Here is a 22,149-nt window from a genome sequence, read left to right on the forward strand (position 1 = left end):
CCCGAGTCATCGTATATTGCTGGATGGTCAACAGCTACTAAAGGAAAAGAAGCCCTGATTGAAGTAGCAGTTAGGATGAGTGGGCTACAGGGTGGCGAAGAGCAAGAAGACTCTGGTCCTGCCAGTGCTGCTGCTGTCGTTCCTTATTCCTCACCAGATGAGAAGCTTGATTTCGCCAAGTAATTGGATGACATGGAGCAGGCAAAGCTTTGCCACAGGGAAAAAGATTCCACACCCATAGAAAACAGATTGACCATATTTCAGCAACATTTTTCACTTGCTCTCAAAGTAGAAGAGTTAATAGTGTTGAGCGATACCTTCCGATATTTGAAAGTATCGGTATCGGATGGTATCGGCCGATACCAGCAAAATATCGGATCTCGCCGATACCGATACCAATGCAAGTCAATGGGACACAAATATCGGAATGTATCCTGGATGGTTCCCAGGGTCTGAAGGAGAGGAAACTCTCCTTCAGGCCCTGGGATCCATATTCATGTAAAAAATAAAGTATAAAAAAAATAATATGGATATACTCACCCCTCCGAAGAACCCTGGCTGTCACCGCTGCGAGCGTCTGCCTCCGTCCTTAAGAATGCTGTGAGAGAAGGACCTTCGATGACGTTGCGATCAGTTGACCGGTCACCTGACCGCTCACGTGACCGCCCACCTGACCGAGACGTCATCGAAGGTCCTTCACTCTGCATTCTCAGGAACGGAGGCAGACGCTTGCAGCGGTGACAGCCAGGGTTCGCCGGAGGGGTGAGTATATCCATGTTTTTTATTTTTATTCTTTATTTTTTACATGAATATGGATCCCAGGGCCTGAAGGAGAGTTTCCTCTCCTCCAGACCCTGGGAACCATAAGCACCGCACACGCTGAAGATGACTGGGACCTTCCGATTCCGATTTCCGATATCACAAAAATATCGGAACTCGGTATCGGAATTCCAATACAGCAAATATCGGCCGATACCCGATACTTGCAGTATCGGAATGCTCAACACTAGTCGTTAATCAAAACTGACTGTGCACGAGGCAATTCCTTTACACCCTGAAATTGTTAGAGATGTCCATGTGGTTACTGCTTTGCCACCAACCCAGGTTGGTGTAGAGAGGTTGTTTTCTAGCCTTAAAAATAATTAGGTCAGATTTGAGGTCATCTATAAAGGAGGATCTGTTGGAGGCGATAATATTTCTAAGAACAAATTCATTTACTGAATAACATTTTTGCAGTCTGTGTTTGTTGAAAACTTTTTTTTTTACACTTAGGCCATGTTCACACAGTGCGTTTTTTACTGCGGAACCGCAGCGTTTTTGCCGCTGCGGTTCCGCAGCTGTTTTCCATGCAGGGTACAGTACAATGTACCCTATGGAAAACAGGAACCGCTGTGCACATGATCCTGAATTTAAAAAAAAAAAGCCGCGCGGAATAGCTGCGGGAAAAAAGAAGGAGCATGTCACTTCTTTTTTCGGAGCCGCAGCGGTTCTGCACCCATAGACCTCCATTGTGAGGTCAAACCCGCAGTAAAACCCGCAGATCAAAAATATATCTGCGGGTTTTATTGCGGTTTGTGGTGCCGAACCGCTGCAGCAGGAAGTGCGGGGAAGCGGGCGGAAGTGCGTGGGCGGAGTGTGGCTGCCCCGATCCCACCCCCCCATGCTCCGATGCCCCACCCCCGTGCTCCGATGCCCCCCCTCGTGCTCCGATGCCCCCCCGTGCCCTAATCTCCCCCCTTATACTTACCCGGCCTCCCGGTGTCCGTCCGTCTGGCCGTCTTCTCCCTGGGCGCCGCCATCTTGCAAAATGGCGGGCGCATGCGCAGTGCGCCCGCCGAATCTGCCGGCCGGCAGAGTTCCAAAGTGCATTTTGATCACTGAGATATAACCTATCTCAGTGATCAAAATAAAAAAATAGTAAATGACCCCCCCCCCTTTGTCACCCCCATAGGTAGGGACAATAAAGAAATTAAGAATTTTTTTTTTCCACTAAGGTTAGAATAGGGTTAGGGGTGGGGTTAGGGGTAGGGGTAGGGTTAGAGGTAGGGTTAGGGGTAGGGTTAGGGTATTTTCAGCCATTTTAACCCTAAAAAACTTCCTAGAAAACACACAGACTCTGCATAGAAAACTGCATAAAAAAAGGATAAAAAAACGCATCAAAATACGCACCAAAAAAGCACAAAAAAAGGACCAAAAAAAGGACCTGCGTTTTCTGCCAAGAGCTGCGGTTTCAGTCCTGAAAAAAAAAGGATGGAAATCAGGAACGTGTGAACATACCCTTACTGCAGAGTGTATAATAAATTGTAAATATGAAATTTTTTTTGTTATAAAGTTGTACGTTGTATTCCAATAAATATATTGCATGTTCTATCTAAATAGCTTGATTACTGTATCATAATAATGATTAAAAGCCTAACGTTACCATTTCACCTCAGTAAATTTGTCACTTAAACTTAAACATGAGCGATGTATGAGGGAGTCGGTGCCATGGAAATTGAGGAGTCAGAGATTTAGCCTACCGACTCCCCAACTCTACTTTTTAACTCCTTGTGTTCTTTTTTTGCTATTGCCCCATATTTTCTGTTTCTTTTCTGTTCAATTTCATGCTCTCCATACCTACTAAGTAGTTTTGAAAACCTGAGTAGTCATTGTGTGGTTTATTTATATCTCACATCTTTTTTTTTTTTCTCTATTTGGTATTTTTTAAATATAGCCATTTTAATTTTTAAAAGGTTTCCCAGGTTAGCCATAGTGTAAGTACCAACTTCCTTCCTGTATTGTCTGTACAGAGAGCATATCGGAGCGAGGGTTTGTTACAATATTTGCAATGAATCAAATATCAGAGTTATCCTCATAGATTAATACAATCTCCAGAAAGATAGAGAAGACTCTAGGGGCCATCGAGTGACAGGGAAATTACATACAAAGCCTTATATAAGTATATATTGTGTATAATGGTTATTAACCATACTTTTTGTAACTCCTTCACTACAAAAAAGCTCATAATTCAATAATCAATCAGCTTATTTTGTCCCAATCTATAAAGTAAAGCTGAGAAGTAATCTACAGAAAGTATGAAGAGTCAGTTTAGTGTCTGCTCTAGTGACCAATATGAAAATTGAAATGTTAAAATGTTTTTAATAAAAACCTGATTTTAAATAGTACATATTTTTTAAGGGTGCATGTCTTTAAATAACATATCCACTTTTAGCCTATTGTTGTGATTTGTGGTGTAAAGTTTTGTCATTTTCCCTTCTTTCTGTAAAATAAGTTTAGAAACTTATTTGTAGTTTATCCATTTTTGTTTTATAGCTGCCAATTAGAAATTACGGTAAACACACTCATATGATCTTGGTGATATGTTGCTAGGTATCATTTCTACTGCTGTTTAGTGTTGAGCGATTCCTTCCGATATTCAAAGGTATCGGTATCGGATGGTATCGGCTGATATCCCAAAAATATCGGATATCGCCGATACCGATACCCGATACCAATGCAAGTCAATGGGACACAAATATTATCGGAAGGTATCCTGGATGGTTCCCAGGGTCTGAAGGAGAGGAAACTCTCCTTCAGGCCCTGGGATCCATATTCATGTAAAAAATAAAGAATAAAAATAAAAAATATGGATATACTCACCCCTCCGGCGAACCCTGGCTGTCACCGCTGCGAGCGTCTGCCTCCGTTTTTAAGAATGCAGTGAGTGAAGGACCTTCGATGACGTCGCGGTCAGGTGACCGGTCACCTGAACGCTCACGTGACCGTGACGTCATCGAAGGTCCTTCACTCACTGCATTCTTAAAAACGGAGGCAGACGCTCGCAGCGGTGACAGCCAGGGTTCGCCGGAGGGGTGAGTATATCCATATTTTTTATTTTTATTCTTTACATGAATATGGAACCCAGGGCCTGAAGGAGAGTCTCCTCTCCTCCAGACCCTGGGAACCATACTCACCGCACACGCCGATTCCGATATCGCAAAAATATCGGAACTCGGTATCGGAATTCCGATACAGCAAATATCGGCCGATACCCGATACTTGCAGTATCGGAATACTCAACACTAAAGTGCTGTTACGTTGATTAACTTTTTTTAAACTTAGACTCTAGTGTGCAGCACATTTTAACAGAAAGTATATTTTTTGTATTTGACATATTTGAATTGTTCGCGCCTAAATGAATAAATAAATACATTAAATATATCTATTGGCTAACAAAATAACTATATATATATATATATATATATATATATATATATACATATGTATATATATATATATATATACAGTATGTTTGCCCACGAATGGGTTATACAGTCTACTAGATTTTGGGAATTTAAAATGTTTACACGAGCCACTTTAATTTATTATTATTATTATTATTATTATTATTATAATACATTTTTATAGCGCCATTTATTCCATGGCGCTTTACATGTGAATACGGAGCAAATATAGACAGATACTTAAACATGAGCAAATAACAATTGATTCACTTGGACTAAGTACATGCCATCTGTTTCTAATTTTTTACATTTCAGTGAACTATTAAGATCATTAATATACTTTAAATCTTTGTGATTTAACAGTGTACTACTGAAGAACATTTAGCTTTGACACTTTATTGAGTACTCTATCAAGATCAATAGTATTGCTTATTTTAATGGAATGCAACAAGTGATGCGCTGCAGCAGTTTTGTTTTTTAGTGGTCAATGACTTTTGCAGTGTCATACTATAGTGAACGTGGTACATTACGTTTTAGGTTAAAATATGCTACATATATGCTTGCATCTAAAAACTATAATCATAAAGTATTTACATAAAGCTATGCTTTCTAATAGTGATGGGCGAGCGCTAAAATCTTCAGGTGCTCGTTACTCGAATCGAGCAAATTAAAATGCTCGGGTGATCGTTTCAAGTAATAAGCATAATGGAAGTCAATGGGACACTGGAGCATTTTTTTGGCAGACTAGAGTGATCTGGGGAGTGATCTGGTCAGAAAATTGTTGAAATGGAAACACAGCTGAACTGGAATGGGAACAGCATAGGGAATTTCCTTGGACACATCTGTGACTCCCAAGTCACTGCTGGGAACAATGTTGTCAGATTATTACGCCACATTTATGGACTGACAATAAAACATACAAAACCGAAGATAAAAAGAATAATACGGGAAAAATGGTTGGGAAACATTTTTTCCTGTATAATGAATTGTATATAAAGCAAAAGAAAAAACAAAAAAACAAAAAAAACCTCCGTCTCTCACCATATTTCCTGTTAGCAACAAATAAATAAAAAAGATGTGGGGGTCCCCCCTATTTTAATAACCAGGTAAGGCAAAGCAGACAACTGCAGGCTAATATTATCACTGAAAGCAAGGAGTAGAAAGTCCACCAATAAAAGTATATAATTTTTTATTAAATCGTGACAACAGTAGACACATGCTGTATATTACATGTATAAGGACTTGTGTTGAGCGATACCGATACTTTTGGATATAGGAAGGTATCGGATTGGATCGGCCGATATACAAAAAATATCGGATATCGCCGATACCCGATACCAATGCAAGTCAACGGGACACAAATATCGGAACGTAAATAAGCCCTTTCTGTCCTTCTACATCCTGTTCCGGAGGGGGAAAGAGTGTGGGCGGTGCATGGGCGGACACTGTGCGTGTCTGTGTGTGCAGGCCTGCCGGGGATCTGTATGGGCCTCTCGGGGGTCTGTGCGGGCCTGCCGGGGGTCTGTGCGGGCCTGCCGGAGGTCTGTGTGGGCCTGCCCGGGGGTCTGTGCGGGCCTGCCAGGGCTCTGTGCGGCGTGCCGGGGCTCTGTGCAGCATGCGGGGCTCTGTGCGTGTGTGCCGGGGCTCTGTGTGTGTGTGCCGGGGCTCTGTGTGTGTGTGCCGGGGCTCTGTGCGTGTGTGCTGGGCTCTGTGCGGCATGTGGGGCTCTGTGCGAGCCTGCCGGGGCTTTGTGCGGCGTGCAGGGCTTTTTGCGGCGTGCGGGGCTCTGTTCATGTGTGCAGGCATCGTCCGATGGGACTATAAGTCCCATCGGACGATGCCTACTACAGTGACAGTGATTGACACATTAGCCAATGATGGGACAGTAGTAGTCCCATCATCCGGCTAATGTGTTGAATGAAAAAAAAAACATACATCCTACATACATGCTACATACAATACATTCATACATTACATACAATACATACATACAGACATACAGTACATTAAACATAGAGTATATACTCACCATTACTTGTCACTTTGTTCCCCGAAGCCAGTGTCATCTGTAAAAAAAAAATATGAAAATAACAAACAACCAATATACTCCCTGTCCGCAGAAATCCACGAGTGTCCCACGACGATCTCCCGTGGAGAATGGCAGCATCAGCTGTTGCGACCGCTCTCCAGGGGCTCAAGGAACACAATTACGGGAGGAAGGTATCCTTCCGCACTGTATTCCTCCGCCGCTGTACTATAGAACAGTGACATCACCCGATGTCACTGTTCTATAGGGGAGATTGTCGTTGGACACTCGTTATTAATTGGACTACGGCGGACAGGTAGTATGCAGTTTATTATTTTACGTTTTTTGCAGGCGCTGAAGTATGGCAAGTATGGTTAAATGAAGAATATTAAAATACTTTTTTTCTAATGTGTGTGTGTTTTATTAACCCTTTATTACTATTGGATTAATAATGGATAGGCGTCTTATTGACGCCTCTCCATTATTAACCCGGCTTAATGTCACCTTACAATAGCAAGGTGACATTAACCCCTTATTACCCCATATCCCACCGCTACACGGGAGTGGGAAGCGAGGGGCTAAGTGCTGGAATTGGCGCATCTTACAGATGCGCCATTTCTGGGGCAGCTGCGGACTGGTATTTGTAGCCGGGGGGGCTAATATCCCCTCTCTAGGCTATGAATATTAGCCTGCAGCTGTCTGCGTAGCCTTTCTGGCTATAAAATATAGGGGGACCCCACGTCATTTTTTGGGGGGTCCCTCTATTTTAATAGCCAGTAAAGGCTAAGCAGACAGCTGCGGGCTGATATTCATAGCAGGCTACAGATATTGGCCGTCGGCTTTCCCCCTCTGGCACAGAAAATTGCGCAGGAGCCCACGCCGTTTTTTTTAAAAAATTCAACGCTCATTAAGGCCTCTTTCACACTTGCATCGGTACGGGTCCGTCGCTATGTGTTGGGCCGACGTACAGACGCACTTTGTGAAATTTGTGCCCCGACGTGGGCAGCGGATGCAGTTTTTCAACGCATCTGTTGCCCATTCTGAAGTCCGGGGGAGGCGGCGGAGTTTCGCCCGCGCATGTGCGGTAGAAAATGGCGGATGTGGCGGACAAAAAACTTCACTTGAACGATTATTCGTGCCGACCGTCCGCCAAAACATGACGGATCCGTTGCACGTCTGATGCGGCGTGTGGCCATCCGTCGCGATCCGTCACTAATACAAGTCTATGGGTAAAAAACGCATCCTGCGAGCACATTTGCAGGATCCGTTTTTTCCCCAAAAAGACGGATTGCTAAAAACGCAAGTGTGAAAGTAGCCTTAGAAACATCGGCCTTTCTATTATATATCTATGGATATATCTATCTATATATATATTTATAGATCGATATATCTATAGATACATAGATGTATATATCCATATATTTGGCTGCTTTCACACATCAGGTTTTTGCCATCAGGCACAATCCGGCGAGTTTTGAAAAAAAAACGGATCCGTCGCGATCCCCAGCAGACCCGCACAGAGCCCCGGCACGCTGCACAGAGCCCCAGCAGGCCCGCACAAAACCCCGCAAGTTGCACAGAGCCCCGGCACACACGCACAGAGCCCTGGCACGCCGCACAGAGCCCCGGCAGGCCGCACAGAGCCCCGGCACACACGCACAGAGTCCCGGCAGGCCCGCACAGAGCGCCGCACAGAGCCCCGACACACATGCACAGAGCCCCGGCAGGCACGCACAGACCCCCCTACGGTCACGCACAGACCCTGCCTGCACACATACGCAGTCTCCGCCCACGTACCGCCCACACTCCATTATAGTGCATCATTGCACTATAGGAACTTCCGGTATCCGATATCGCAAAAGTATCGGAACTCGGTATCGGAATTCCGATACAGTGAATATCGGCCGATACCCGATATTTGCAGTATCGGAATGCTGAACACTAATAAGGACATGATAAATAGTAGATTCAGGAATGGTATGACGTCCACATACAAGTATAGGGGCAAGGAGAATGCATAACCTAGAAATATGATAAATGTAATAAAGTGAGTAATGCAAAAGTATACAACAATTAAATCCCTAATCAGTATAGCAGTCCTAAGTGTATGTCTATATACCCTGCATACTACTTAGCAGATCAAAGGAGTGCTTTTAACTAAAAATCATATAACACAATACTCCAGGTTACATGTTCTTACCCATATCTTCCCTTGTGGAATACCACACCAGCAGCCCCAATGAACGTTTTGCGTCGGCTTCCTCGGGGGGCTGTTACCCAGTTAGATGGACTCCTTTGCTCTGCTTTGTACTATGTAGACATACACTTAGTACTGCTATTCTGATCAGTCATTTTACTTCTATACTTTTGTAAAGATTATATTTGCATTTACTAATATGTGCCAATATTGCTCAGCACTAGCACCTTATTGCATTTATATTTCTAGGTTATGCATTCTCCCCCTATACTTGTATGTGGACCTCATACCACTGATACCTCAATCTATCTACTATTTATCTTGTCCTTAAATATGTAATATATGTTTGCCTACTGTTGTTACGATTTAATAAAAATTGATATACATTTATTGTTGGACTTTCTATTCATTGTCTTCAGTAGTAGATTCCATGATTGTGGAGCGCCTGGTTTTCTTATTGTAATAGGCCTCTCTGAGGCAGATGGGGCCTTTTATACATTTGTGAACATATTATGATTTCTGTTCTGATGATATTGTTTTAAAGGCTAATATTATTATGCACGGAAGAACCATGGTTATTGGCCCCTTACCAGCCTTAAAAATGCCAGCTGGCACATCACATGTGCCAATTATGGTGCCCTGTCTCAGCTGTTCACAATTACCCTGGTGTGGTGGCAATCGGTTTAATGGAATTAGGGCTTGGTGACAGCTGTGATTAGTCAAAAATCAACCCATGTGGTTAGTAATGGATAGGTGTTTGTCAGACACCCCCATTACTAACCCAGAAAGAAAAAGGGAAGAAAACAAAAATAGTTTATTCACGAATCACTCTCCAACAAATGGTGACAGCAACATCGAGGAGCATCGCACAGGGAGTGAGATCCCTGTGTGCTTCCATCAGTACAATGAGATGTTATCGCATTGTGCTGATGGTCTCAATGGTGACCCATGGCCGCAGGCTTCTACAGGGAAGGTGGCCTATGAGTGCCTGACACACCTCCTTACCTACTTTTCAGACGCTGCTCTGATGCTCTGTAGTGCATAAGCATCGTAGAGTATCAAATCAGCCATCTGTCACTGTACAATGTAAAAAATATTAAGTGTAAAAATATATAAAATAACCCCCCCAAAAAAAAACATTAATCCAATAAATGTACTGTATTTGTCAAAGAAAAAAAAAAGTACAGATATTTGGTATCGCCGCGTCTGGATTGACCTGACCTATAAAACTGTCCCACACCGCAAAAAAAATAAAAAATTAGGCAAAAACCTATGCTTTACCATCATACTGCTAGACAAAAAGTGCAATAAAATGCGATTAAAAATGCAGATGTATGTAAATACAAATGGTACTGCTGAAAACGTCCTCTTGTCCCCAAAAATCAAGCCGCCATAACGCTCCGTCAGCAGAAAAATAAAAAAGTTATAGCTCTCAGAATAAAGTGATGAAAAAATGACTTTTTTTTCTATGAAATAGTTTTTGTGTAAAAGTGCCAAAATATAAAAAAAAATATAAATATGGTATCGCTTTAACCCCTTCCCGACCTTTGACACATATGCTGTGTCATGAAAGTCGGTGCCATTCCGACCCATGACGCAGCATATGCGTCATGGAGAAATCGCGTTCCTGCAGGCTGGGTGAAAGGGTTAACTGTAATTTCACCCGATCTGCAGGGACAGGAGGAGTTGTACTTTAGCCAAGGGGGGGTGGCTTCACCCCTCCGTGGCTACGATCGCTTGATTGGCTGTTGAAAGTGAAACTGCCAATCAGAGCGATTTGTAATATTTCACCAAAAAAACTGGTGAAATATTACAATCCAGCCATGGCCGATGCTGCAATATCATCGGCCATGGCTGGAAACACTAATGTGCCCCCACCCCACCCCACCGATCGCACCCCAGCCCCCCGATCTGTGGTCCACTCCCCTCCATCCTGTGCTCCGCTCCCCCGTCCTCCTGCCCGCTTCCCCCGTGTTCCAATCCCACCCCCCGTGCTCCAATCCCACCCTCCTGCACACCGATCCACCCCCCCGAACTGCGATCCACCCCCCCGCACTCCAATCCACCCCCCGTTCTCCGATCCACCCCCCGTTCTCCGATCCATCCCCCCGTGTTACGATCCCCCCCATGCTCCGATCCACCCCCCCGTGCTCCGATGCCCCCACCCCGTGCCCTGACCTCCCCCCCCCTTATACTTACCTAGCCTCCCGGGGTCCGTCCGTCTTCTTTCCTGGGCGCCGCCATCTTCCAGATTCGTTCCAGAGTGAATTTTGATCACTGTGATAAAACCTCACAGTGATCAAAATAAAAAAAAACAGTAAATGACCCCCCCTTTGTCACCCCCATAGGTAGGGACAATAATAAAATAAAGAATTTCCCCCCCCCCACTAAGGTTGGAGTTAGAACTAGGGTTAGGGCTAGGGTTAGGGGTAGGGTTAGGGGTAGGGTTAGGGTTAGGAATGTGCACACGTATTCTGGTCCTCTGCGGATTTTTCCGCAGCGGATTTCATAAATCCGCAGTGCTAAACCGCTGTGGATTTATCGCGGATTTACCGCGGTTTTTCTGCGCATTTCACTGCGGTTTTACAACTGCGATTTTCTATTGGAGCAGTTGTAAAACCGCTGCGGAATCCGCAGAAAGAAGTGACATGCTGCGCAATGTAAACCCCTGCGTTTCCGTGCAGTTTTTCCGCAGCATATGCACAGCGATTTTTGTTTCCCATAGGTTTACATTGAACTGTAAACTCATGGGAAACTGCTGCGGATCCGCAGCGTTTTCCGCAGCGTGTGCACATACCTTTAGAATTAGGCTATGTGCACATGGTGCGGATTTGGCTGCGGATCCACAGCTGTTGTGAATTCTGTGGCAGAGCTCCCTCCTGTGGTCACAAGTGGTATTTCGGCTGATTCTCTCTGTGAGCTTCCGTTGGTGGAGGAAAGTGGTACTGCGGCTTCTGAGTTTCCTTCCTCAGGTGATGTGGTGAAGTTGTTAGGTGCTGCTCTATTTAAATCCACCTAGTGCTTTGATCCTGGCCTCCAGTCAATGTTCTAGTATTGGACCGGTTTCCTCCTGGATCGTTCCTGTGGCCTGCTGCTCTGCATAGCTAAGTTCTGCTTTGCTATTTTGTTTGCTGTTTTTTTCTGTCCAGCTTGTCTATTTGTTTTTTCCTGCTTGCTGGAAGCTCTGGGACGCAGAGGGTGTACCTCCGTGCCGTTAGTTCGGTACGGAGGGTCTTTTTACCCCATTGCATGGTTTTTGTAGGGTTTTGTGTTGATCGCAAAGTTACCTTTCCTATCCTCGCTCTGTTCAGGATGTCGGGCCTCACTTTGCTAAATCTATTTCATCTCTACATTTGTCTTTTCATCTTAACTCACAGTCATTATATGTGGGGGCTGCCTTTTCCTTTGGGGTATTTCTCTGAGGCAAGGTAGGCTTATTTTCTATCTTCAGGCTAGCTAGTTTCTCAGGCTGTGCCGAGTTGCATAGGGAGCGTTAGGCGCAATCCACGGCTGCCTCTAGTGTGGTTGGAGAGGATTAGGGATTGCGGTCAGCAGAGTTCCCACGTCTCAGAGCTCGTTCAATGTTTTTGGGTTATTGTCAGGTCACTGTATGTGCTCTGACCTCTATGTCCATAGTGGTACTGAATTACCTTATCATAACACGCAGCGGATTGGCCGCTGCGGATCCGCAGCAGAGTTCCATCAGGTTTACAGTACCATGTAAACATATGGAAAACCAAATCCGCTGTGCCCATGGTGCGGAAAATACCACGCGGACACGCTGCGTTGTATTTTCCGCAGCATGTCAATTCTTTGTGCGGATTCCGCATCGTTTTACACCTGTTCCTCAATAGGAATCCGCAGGTGAAATCCGGACAAAAAACACTGGCAATCCACGGTAAATCCGCAGGTAAAAAAAATCTCACACGAATCCGCAACGTGGGCACATAGCCTTAGGGTTAGGGTTGTGGTTAGGGGTGTGTTGGGGTTAGGGGTGTGTTGGGGTTAGAGTTGTGGTCAGGGGTGTGTTGGGGTTAGGGTTGTGATTAGGGTTACGGCTACAGTTGGGATAAGGGTTGGGGGTGTGTTGGAGTTATATTTGAGGGGTTTCCACTGTTTAGGCACATCAGGGGGTCTCCAAACGCAACATGGCGCCACCATTGATTCCAGCCAATCTTGTATTCAAAAAGTCAAATGGTGCTCCCTCACTTCCGAGCCCGATGTGTGCCCAAACAGTGGTTTACCTCCACACTTGGGGTACCAGCATACTCAGGACAAACTGCGCAACAATTACTGCGGTCCAATTTCTCCTGTTACCCTTGTGAAAATAAAAAAATGCTTGCTAAAACATCATTTTTGAGGAAAGAAAAATGATTTTTTATTTTCACGGCTCTGCGTTGTAAACGTCTGTGAAGCACTTGGGGGTTCAAAGTGCTCACCACATATCTAGATAAGTTCCTTGGGGGGTCTAGTTTACAAAATGGGGTCACTTGTGGGGGGTTTCTACTGTTTAGGCACACCAAAGGCTCTGCAAACGCAACGTGATGTCCGCAGACCATTCCATCAAAGTCTGCATTTCAAAAGTCACACATGGGGTATCAGCGTACTCAGGAGAAACTGGACAACAACTTTTGGTGTCAAATTTCTCCTTTTACCCTTGGGAAAATAAAAAATTGCGGGCTAAAAAATCATTTTTGAGAAAAGAAATTTTTTTTTTATTTTCATGGCTCTGCGTTATAAACTTCTGTGAAGCACTTGAGGGTTCAAAGTGCTCACCACACATCTAGATTAGTTCCTTTGGGGGTCCAGTTTCCATTTGGGGGTCATTTGTGGGGGATCTCCAATGTTTAGGCACACAGGGGCTCTCCAAACGCGACATGGTGTCCGCTAAAGATTGGAACTAATTTTCCATTTAAAAAGCCAAATGGCGTGCCTTCCCTTCTGAGCCCTGCCGTGTGCCCAAACAGTGGTTTACCCCCACATATGGGGTATCTGCGTACTCAGGACAAACTGGACAACAAAATTTGTCGTCAAATTTCTCCTATTACCGTTGGCAAAATAGGAAATTCCAGGCTAAAAAATCATTTTTGAGGAAAGAAAAATTATTTTTTATTTTCATGGCTCTGCGTTATAAACTTCTGTGAAGCACCTGGGGGTTTAAAGTGCTCAGTATGCATCTAGATAAGTTCCTTGGGGGGTCTAGTTTCCAAAATGGGGTCACTTGTGGGGGAGCTCCAATGTTTAGACACACAGGGTCTCTCCAAACGCGACATGGTGTCCGCTAACGATGGAGATAATTTTTCATTCAAAAAGTCAAATGGCGCTCCTTCCCTCCCGAGCCTTACCATGTTCCCAAACAGTGGTTTACCCCCACATATGAGGTATCGGTGTACTCAGGAGAAATTGCCCAACAAATTTTAGGATCGATTTTATCCTGTTGCCCATGTGAAAATGAAAAAATTGAGGCTAAAAGAATTTGTTTTTTGAAAAATAGTACTTTTTCATTTTTACGGATCAATTTGTGAAGCACCTGGGGGTTTAAAGTGCTCACTATGCACCTAGATAAGTTCCTTGGGGCGTTTAGTCTCCAAAATGGGGTCACTTGTGGGAAAGCTCCAATTTTTAGGCACATGGGGGCTCTCCAAATGTGACATGGTGTCCGCTAAAGAGTGCAGCCAATTTTTCATTCAAAAAGTCAAATAGCGCTCCTTCCCTTCCAAGCCCTGCCGTGCGCCCAAACAGTGGTTTACCCCCACATATGAGGTATCAGCGTACTCAGGACAAATTGGACAACAACTTTCTTGGTTCAGTTTCTCCTTTTACCATTGGGAAAATTAAAAAAATTGTTGCTGAAAGATCATTTTTGTGACTAAAAAGTTAAATGTTCATTTTTTCCTTCCATGTTGCTTCTGCTGCTGTGAAGCACCTGAAGGGTTAATAAACTTCTGGAATGTGGTTTTGTGCACCTTGAGGGGTGCAGTTTTTAGAATGGTGTCACTTTTGGGTATTTTCAGCCATATAGACCCCTCAAACTGACTTCAAATGTGAGGTGGTACCTAAAAAAAAAATGGTTTTGTAAATTTCGTTGTAAAAATGAGAAATCGCTGGTCAAATTTTAACCCTTATAACTTCCTAGCAAAAAAAAATTTTGTTTCCAAAATTGTGCTGATGTAAAGTAGACGTGTGGGAAATGTTATTTATTAACTATTTTGTGTCACATATCTCTCTGGTTTAACAGAATAAAAATTCAAAATGTGAAAATTGCTAAATTTTCAAAATTTTCGCCAAATTTCCGTTTTTATCACAAATAAACACAGAATTTATTGACCTAAATTTACCACTAACATGAAGCCCAATATGTCACGAGAAAACAATCTCAGAATCGCTAGGATCTGTTGAAGCGTTCCCGAGTTATTACCTCATAAAGGGACACTGGTCAGAATTGCAAAAAATGGCAAGGTCTTTAAAGTCAAAATAGGCTGGGTCATGAAGGGGTTAAGCGTACTGACCTGAAGAGTAAAGTTGCCAAACCAATTTTACGACACAGGGAACAGTATTTAAAAAAACAAACAAACAAAAAAAAACTGTGTTTCTGGTTTTTGTTCCTTCTGCTTCCCCAATGGGACCAATAAAAATGTAACCTTGCCCCGCAGAAAAAAGCTGTTACATGACTGTCAGCCAAAATATGGAAAAAATTATAGCTGTCTAAATATGGCGGTGCACAATAAAAAGCGTATTTTAGTGTGTGACAGCAGACAAACATTAAAACATGACATAAATCTGGTCTCGCTGTAATCGCACCGACCCGATGAGTAAAGTCACTTAATCACTTACACCACACCAGGAGCTGCATAAAAAAATAAATTAAAACAATTCTTGACCTGCTGTTGATTTGTTCATTCTGCCTGCCAAAGATCGCAGTAAGGCTCAGCTCACATTTATCCTGCGCTTTATGCTGAGCTCTTACTCCAGGGTTTTCATGTAAATCTCTGAAATTCATGTATCAGTCGGAACCTCAGCTGAAGATTCCCTATAATGAGGCAGAGTGAGGAACTGTGGATGCCATTGGACCTATGATCCAGCGGTATCTGTCTTTTTAGGCGTTCATAAAAGTGCAATCAACCACAGCTTTGTGCACTTCTGAAAAGAAGGATAACGCTGAACAGAGGCCAGACAGTCCAGAGTAACTCTGCTGCCTCATTATAGGGAATGGATCTAGGGTTTCATCTGTCACGTCACTTGGAGATTTAGATGGAAATCCCTAATTAAGTGCTCAGTGTAGAGTGCAGGATAAATGTGATCCCAAATGTTATTTAAAATGTTCCCAATAAAAGCTTCAACTCAATCCACAAAAAAAGTAAGTCCCCACTTAGGTCTGTCACCTGTCAATGGAGATATAGGGGGCTTCCACTGGTACTGGTAGCACAAAGGCTCTGTAAAAGCCCCTCAAATGAATTTCGGCAAATTCTGCACTCAAATCCAAATGCCCCTCTCCCTTCTGATCCCCAGTGTGTCTAAACCACATTTAGCACCCACATGTTTGGCATTTCTGTAGTGATGAGAGTCCGCCTAATTTACAGGTGCACATCTCAAGAAGCATGAGCTGGTCATAATGTACTGGTCACTACAACGTACTGGTCACTTCAACATACTGGTAACTACAATGCATTTTTCTATCAGCAACATCCACTACTTCTTGTTTCTGGAAAACACCCATGGAGTCAAAATCGTCACTACATCTGTAGATAAATTCTCAAAGCGGTATGATTACCAAAATGGAGTCATTTGAGGGGGAAATCTGCTTTTCCAGCACTTAGGAGTACTCAAACTATTCTAGGAGTACCTGCTCTCCAGGAGGCAAATAGTGCTCTATCCCGCCCGAATCTCTCCTTTTGGCTAAGCAGTTTTGTACAGCCACATATGAGTTATTGCCACGTTCAGTAGAAATTGTGGAACAAATTTTGGTGCCATTTTTACCCATTTCCCAGTTTGAAAATGTAAAATTTGAGGCAAACACATAATCTTGGTGGTAAAAAAAGTAAATTATTTTTTCTTCACTGCCCAATGGTATAAAATTCTGTGACCCTCTTGTGTCAATATGATCACTACATGCCTAGATAAATTCATTGAGAAGTGTAGTTTGTAAAATGGGGTCTGCTGTTCTGGCATCTCAGTGGCTCTGCCAATGTGACATGCACCCTCAAACCTTTGCAGCAAAATCTGCACTGTAATATGGTGCTCCTTCCCTTCTGAGATTTGCTCTGTGCCTCAAAAGTAGTTTTTCACCACATATGAAGTATCAGTGTACTCAGGAGAAATTACAAGTGTTGGGTTCTACTTTCTCCTGCTTCTGTTGTGAAAATGCAAAATTTGGGCTAAGAAACGTTTTTGTGCGAAAAACATGATTTATTTATTTTTTTTCACGGCTCAACGTTATAAACTTCTGTGAAGCACCTGGGATTTCAAGGTGCTCAACACACATCTAGACAAGCTCCCTGAGGGGTCTAGTTTCCAAAATGGTTTCAATTGTGGGGGGTTTCCACTGTTTAGGCACATCAGGGGCTCTCTGAATGCAACAGGGCGTCTGCTAATTATTCCAGCAAATTTTGCATTCAAAAAGTCAAATGGTGCTCCTTCCCTTCCGAGCCCTGCCGTACGCACAAAACAGTAGTTTTCCCCCACATATTGGGTATCCGAGTACTAGGGAGAAATTCCACAACAAATTGTATGGTTCATTTTCTCCTGTTACCCATGCGAAAGTAAAAATAATTAGGTCTAAATAAAACTTTTTGTAAAAAAAGTTAAATATTTATTTTTTAATTCCACATTCCATTAATTCCTGTGAACCGCCTGAAGGGTTAGTAAACTTCTCAAATGTGATTTTGAGTACCTTGAGGGGGTTAAGTTTTTAGAATGGTGTCAATTTTGGATATTTTCTATCATATAGGCCCCTCAATGTCACTTAAAATCTGAGATGGTCCCTAAAGAAAAGGGTTTTGTAAATTTTGGTAAAATGAGAAATTGCTAGTCAACTTTTAACCCTTGTAACTTCCTATAAAAAAAATTCTGTTTCAAAAATTGTGCTGATGTAAAGTAGACATGTAGGAAATATTATTTTACTATTTTTTGTGACACGACTGATTTAAGGGCATAAAAATTGAAGTTTTGAAAACTGCAAAATGTTCAAAATTTTCTTCAAATTTCAATTTTTTTTCACAAATAAATGTTAGTCATATCAAAGAAATTTTACACCCATCATAAAGTACAATATGTCACAGAAAACATTCTTAGAATCAGTGGAATCCATTGAAGTGTTGCAGAGTTATAATCTCAGAAAGTGACGGTGGTCAGAATTTTATAAAATTGGCCTGGTCAGGAAGGTGAAAACAAGCTTTGGGGTTAATAGCTTAACCATTGATTATCTGGTGATTCCAGAGAGAGAGCGAAAAATCAGGAGCAGGAAAATATTGTCGGTTATGTAGCAGGAAAACTGGCCCAAATGGAGGTGGAATATATTGATAGTTGAGTTAATACATATAAAATCATTTTCGCAGTGCATCCTATTAGAGAAGTTTGTATTTAATTTCAAAATCCAAAATGCCTCTCTCAGTGGCAAATGTTTTTGCCTTTTATCCCCTCTGGGTGGGCACAGCGCCTTCTCTATACTATAAAATTTAAAATGTAATAAATCACGGTTGTTGTGGATGGCAGTGCTTAGCCGCAACTGAGTAGGTAGTATTCTTGTTTCTAATATTATTTATGAAAGATTCTAGGACATTAGTCACACTATGTGGTAGAGAAAATGATTTTTTCCTGTCCATTGAAGAGGTGCATATATTGCAGCTACTCCCTGAATATTTGTAAAATCCCCTGGCCGAAAGCCAAGTGGGTGTTGGCTGCGGAAACCGTACCAAGCTGGGATAAAGCATATTGCCCAACGAACAACCACTTCTGGTGATACATCTGTAGTCTCTGTCCACAATTTTCTGAGGGATTTCATCCTGGTTAATAATAGGGAGATATTTTAAACTAATCTGTTTAATCTGATTGAACTTGGGACTGAATGTTGTGGTAAAAGTGACAGGATGGCATTTATATTGCAAACCAGTGTGGTGATTGTTACATTTATACAGATGATCATGTCTAGATTTGCTTTTGACATGATTGAATGCCTATTTAAGGATGTGCCCTTTCTGTAAGCCTGTTGCCAATGACGATCCGTGTTGCACCAGAAACGCGTCAAGTTTTGTACGGCTTCCTTGGATCCTTGTTTTTAGTGGCTTGTGAATAAACTGGATTGTAACGTTGGATGGTTGTGCCGGATACCTTCCTAACAAATAAAACCGTGATATTATCAAAACTAGATCAATAAGCCCAGTAAGTGGCAGCAGTGGAACAAAAGTCTCTGCGATCGATTCATCAAGACCGGCATTCTTCAGTTCGGTCCTGATGAGATGTGTTTGAAGGCAGACTCTCCTGATTCATGAACAGACGTATCTCACTTAATGAATCAGGAACATCAGACGAGTGGTGAACACCCCTGCATGCGCCTCACCACATATCTTACTCCAGGCCATGCTGGAGAAAGTGATGTAAATTCCACGGCTCGTCATGCATTTGATAAGCGTCACTTGCCACACCCTTGTCCTGCGTCTGCTCTGCCCACTTTGTCTGAGCTCGGTGAAAATAGTGGGAGAATGCCAAAGGTCCCCAAAATCTTTGATGAATCGGGCCCATTGTCCCTATCATATGCTGCTCTCAAAATTGGAAGCATAAATCCCTTTAAAGGAAATACACATTGCAAGGATTTATGATTTCTACTTTAATGGTAGGGCCTGGAGCCCATTATGACCCTAAGAATTGTTGATTTGGAGGTTGCATCATTTACCATTTGAGGATATGCTGCAGTTTTTTACACAGACAACAGTGGTCAAGAGCATCTGTTTGGTAAAAAGAATGGAGAGTTAAATGCCAGACTGGACCCCCATTAATCATAAAATTCTAGTAGTGGTATACCATCTTGTTATAAAATGAGACTAACTTCAGTCAAAGAAAAAAATAGAATAATAATATAAGAAGTAGTATAGTTATCACTAGTGATTAGTCCCGTCTAATCTTGAAGCATTTGCTTCTGTAAATTATAATATATCTACACCTATCCTTATTATCACTCATTTAGAAATACATTTGTTAGTCGAGTCAAGCAGTACAATGGATTTCTGGCAGACTTTAAAAGGGACAGAAGATATGAAGAAAAGGTGTTCCTTATGAATCAGAAAACTATCAGTAAACATTTTTTTCTTCCTGTTTCAATCGTGACTGTTCCATTGTGCAGCATATTTGATAAATTATCATAAGCGTTGCATTGAAAATAATATATACTATTGTTAAATAGGTTTTCAAGCTCCATCATCTGTGTATTTTAGATTATTACCCTGCTTGTAATTGTTCATGCACCTGTATCTGTAAAATACACAAATGCTGTGCTTATCACGTATCAAAATAAAGTAGACGTGTTTCCCTGTGACAACCAAGTGGTAGTGAGGCTTTAACCCCTTCATAACATGAGCCGTACATGTACTGTGCATGTCGTGTCTCTCCCTTTGATGTGGGCTCCGACACTGAGCCCACATCTTTCCTGGCACATGTCAGTTGATTTGAACAGCTGACATGTGCCCCTAACAGCTATGGGGGGAATCACGATCAAATCAAATCACCCCCCATTAACCACATTCAAAATAAAACACTTAAACAACAACAATTGTAAAAAAAAAAACAATTAAAAAAAATACACATATCTAGTATCGCAGCATTCAGAATCGCCCAATCTATCAAGATATAAAAATAATGAATCCAATTGGTAAACGGCATAGTGAAAAATTAAGTAAAAACGCCAGAATTACCTTTTTTTTGGTCGCCGCAGCATTGCATTAAAATGCAATAATGGGCGATCAAAGATTGTATCTACACCAAAAAGGTATCAATAAAAACGTTAGCTTGGCACGCAAAACAATAAGCCCTGCCCAGCCCCAGATCACAAAAAATGGGTCTCGGAAAATGGCGTTTATTTATTTTATTTTTTTTACATACATTGGATTTTATTTCACTGGATCAATAAAAAAGAACCTAGACATGTTTGGTGTCTGTGAACTCGTATTGACCTGGAGAATCATGATGGTAGCACAGTTTTAGCATTTGTTGAATACGGTAAAAAAAAAAAAAACAATTGTAGAATTGCACTTTTTTTGCAATTTCACCGCACTTGGAATTTTTTTCCCTTTCTCAGTACATGATATGGTAAAATCGATGATGTTGTTCAAAAGCACAACTTTCCCACAAAAAATAACAAGCTTTAATATGGCCATATTGATGGAAAAATAAAAATACGCTATGGCTCTGAGATGCAGGGGAGCAAAAAGCAAACGCAAAAGCGAAAATGGGCTGTGTGAAGGGGTTAAATTTGTTTTAAAGAATTATGTGAAATATATATTATTTTAACTATAATTTTTCTTTGTTTAACAGAGAGAATTTATTCATAGACTACAATAAAGAGGTAAGATCACATTCTTACATATTACCTGCAAAATATATACTGTATATATTTTTTCATTTAGAAGTCTGTGCTTCTTAAACTGGTATCCACCTCTGGGGATACCAGTTAATACCGTTAATTAACGGCGCTGTGGAAAAAGTGAATAGCGCCCCCCATAGTCGGTTTTTCTCTGGGGTCTCGGCTGCCGGGGGTAGCCGAGACCCCAGAGAACATGATTTGGTTTTTTTTACCGACTCCCGGGTTGCGATCGCCGGTAATTAACCGTTTACCGGCGGTCGCAAAAAAACAAAAAAAAGCGATTTCCCATTTAATTTCTCTGTCCTCCGATGTGATCGCACATCAGAGGACAGAGAAATGGGGTCCCCGATAGCCCCCCAATACCTGTCTCCCCGGTGCTCCTCGTGGTTCCCGATGGGCGCCGCCATCTTGTTCCGGCAAAAGATGGCGGGCACATGTGCAGTGCGCCCGCCGGCCGGCACCCGGAAGATCTTTGGGGACTCAACTACCAGGGGTAGCCGAGACCCCAAAGAACATGATCGGGGTCGGTTTTTACCAACCCCTGTTTTGCAATCGCCGGTAATTAACTGTTTACCGGCGGCCGCAAAAAAAAAAAAAAAGCTATGTGTCATTCTCTGTTCTCTGATGTGATCGGACATCAGAGGAAAGAGAAATAGGGGGATTCGGGAACCCTGTTATACTTACCTGTGTCCCTGGGTCCTCCTGCGTCCTCTCCTGCCCGCCGGCTTCTTCATCCGGTAAGAAAATGGTGGGCGCATGCGCAGTGCGCCTGCCATGATCTGCCGGCCAGCAGCTAGAGGAGTTGGGGCTAAATTTAGGGATCGGGTTGGAGATAAATTTAGGGTTGGGGCTAAATTTAGGGTTAGGGCTAGGGTTAGGCTTCTTTCACACTTTTGTCGGTACGGGGCCGTCGCAATGCATCGGCCCGACGTACCGACGCACGTTGTGAAAATTGTGCACAACGTGGGCAGCGGATGCAGTTTTTCAACGCATTCGCTGCCCAGTCTATATCCTGGGGAGGATGGGGCGGAGTTACGGCCATGCATGCGTGGTTGGAAATGGCGGACGCGACGTACAAAAAAAGTTACATTGACCTTTTTTGTGATGACGGTCTGCCAAAACACAACGGATC

The 22,149-nt window shown here is 42.7% G+C and overlaps 1 protein-coding gene across 1 annotated transcript in view; it reads left to right on the forward strand.

Moving 5' to 3' along the window:
* Window positions 1-22,149, forward strand: part of BMPR1B (bone morphogenetic protein receptor type 1B) — an 899,743-nt gene that overhangs the window by 146,369 nt on the left and 731,225 nt on the right. The window contains exon 2 of the mRNA XM_069743592.1: window positions 20,969-20,999. The gene's annotated coding sequence lies outside the window, so the exon portion shown is untranslated. The remainder of the gene's footprint in view (window positions 1-20,968; window positions 21,000-22,149) is intronic.

The sequence above is a fragment of the Ranitomeya imitator genome, chromosome 1 (assembly GCF_032444005.1).
Source record: "Ranitomeya imitator isolate aRanImi1 chromosome 1, aRanImi1.pri, whole genome shotgun sequence".
NCBI lineage: Eukaryota > Metazoa > Chordata > Amphibia > Anura > Dendrobatidae > Ranitomeya > Ranitomeya imitator.